This window comes from Amphimedon queenslandica, unplaced genomic scaffold (genome assembly GCF_000090795.2).
Source record: "Amphimedon queenslandica unplaced genomic scaffold, v1.1 AMPQUscaffold_13090, whole genome shotgun sequence".
Lineage (NCBI taxonomy): Eukaryota > Metazoa > Porifera > Demospongiae > Haplosclerida > Niphatidae > Amphimedon > Amphimedon queenslandica.
Window position 1 is genome coordinate 2,533 of NW_003546674.1, and position 2,449 is coordinate 4,981.

Genomic DNA, 2,449 nt, shown 5'->3' on the forward strand with positions numbered 1-2,449 from the left:
GGCTTCCTTCTCAGCTTGAGACACTCTCCTGTGGGTTCAGTGTCACCTGTTTCATTGCTGCCTACAGCTATGGCTTCTATGGCTGGCACCTTGCCTTAGCAGGCTCCTGTCAGTGCCTTATCCCACCTTGCAGGCTCCTACGCTCTTCCACCTTCCAAGGTATTTGGACACCAGGAGCCAGCTGGCTCAAGTCTCTCTTCATTTCAGCAGAGCCAATTCCAGCAAGGCTGGTGCAGAGGATTTGGAGTGGCCAGTTTATTGATTTGCTGGAGTTTTTGGGTGATAATATTGCTGTGTTGCAGAATTTTGATTTGGCTGCTGGCTATTTTGCTATGGTTCCGATGCATTTTCTCGTCCTTGCATCCTGGAGGTGACCTCCCTTCTTTTGTGGATTTATTGCTTCATGACTTACTTGGCTGTGCTCGCATAGGATCAGTTTACTAGGGATTGCTTTGTCTATGATAGACATTTGGTGAGGGAGGCACTTCACCATGGCATGGCAGTTTTTGTTGGACTATGACCGTTTGTTTCGGCAGCAGCCTGCTCCGGATCCTTCCTTGTCATGGGCCACACAGCACTCCAGTTTGTTGGCACTTCTGTCTTGAGCAAACGTGCAAGTGATGGCACCTTCTGCAGGGTGTGTCAGGGCAGCAACCATTTAGCTCATGAGTGTGCCATGGTGGCCATCCAGACCTCTCAGCAGAGCAGGCACCCTAGACCTACTGTTATTTGTCTAACTTGGAATGAAGGGCATTGTGCCTTTCCACCAGGTCAATGCTTGTGGAAGCATGACTGTGGTACTTGTGAGAGCTCCTTCCATCGGGCAAGAACTGTAAAGATACCCCGCTAAACTCCAGGTTTCGGACATCTAAGAGACGCCAACCTTCTCCTCCTTTCTGAGCCCACATTCAGCCCATTGAGTTATGACTTTGATACTGTTTACGTTGACTTTTGGCTCTTATACTGAGTTCTTTATCACTTGTTTCAATTATCCATTGTTGTTTATACTTTAATGTTGGGTGGGTGATTTGGCTTGCCTCCTGCCTGCTGTGAGGGGAGGTGAGCGAGTTTGTGTGTTTGTGAGCCTTAGTCTTTTGTATTATGACAGTGTTTGTTTTTCATACCAGGTCTTTCTTGTTGGCCTGGATTTCCGTACTTTGGCCTTTATGGATTTAGTGGGAGGCGACTATATTTTTCAAGAGGACTTGGAGGGTCTCTCATCGGAAGCATGTTATCACTCACTGCCATCAATAATCCCTTTTCTTCCAGTGGTTACTGCTATTAATGTGCCTCTCTTAGCTTCTCTGCTGTCGTCATGTCCTTACCAGCATTTGGCTGCTTACGTTATTACTGGAGTCAGGGCTGGTTTTCTGATATGTTTGTCGGGTGATGTTTCTGTTTGCTCTTCTTTTGGAATCACCCCTCCTATTGTAACATGCCTTCAGTAGTTGCGGATCATGTTTCAGCAAAGCAGGAGGATTATCGCATTTTTGGCCATTGGCCTTGCTCTGCTAGCTTGCATACTAGCCCAGTGGGCTTGGTCCCTAACGGTCATTATGGTTTGGTTTGGACGATGATTCTGGATTTGTCCTTTCCTAGGGTGAGTAGTGTCAATGAAGCTATCTTTCGAACTTTTGCTTATTGAGATATCCCATGGTAGATGATGCTGTGGACTTTCTGTTAGCGTTAGGTCGTTCGACTCAGGTGGTCAAGCTAGATCTTAAGAACGCTTATTATATCCTGCCAATTCATCCCGGGGATTAGCAGTTCTTGTGAATATGTTGGGAAAGACGAGTGTTCATTGATCACTGTCATCTTTTTGGGCTTTGCTTGCCTCCCACAATCTTATGCACTTTTGCTTATGGATTGGCTTTGATTTTGTATCACCATGGGGTCCATCATATAATGCACTACATAGATGACTTCATGTTTTTTCAGACCTCTGGTTCAGGGGAACCTAGTAGTGCCCTTCACTTGACCCTGGGGCTGTTGGCTGACTTGGGTATTCAAGTTTCATTCCCTAAGCTTTAGGGTCCCAGTACATCAGTGACCTTTCTGGGTATGGTAATTGACTCAGAAAGGTAAGCTTGCCTTAGAGAAAGGTCAATCGAGTAAGGATGATGGTTTCTCACTGGCTGGGTAGGTCTTGCTGCCGCTCTGAGCTCGAGTATCTGCTTAGACATCTCTTCCATGCAGCGGTTGTGGGTGCGGCCAGGCAGGATCTTCCTGCATCACCTTTTCTCTCTCTTGGCTAAGGTTAGCATACGGCATTATTTTATCCACATAAATGCGGTGGCTAAAGCGAACCTTGCCTGGTGGGACTGTTTTCTGCAGTCTTGGCATGGGGCTGCTTTTGTGCAATAGCCCAGTGATACATGTGCACTCCGATGCATCTGGGAGTTTTTGGTGTGGAGCTGTCTCAGCCAATAGCAGGTGGTTGCAGGTGTGT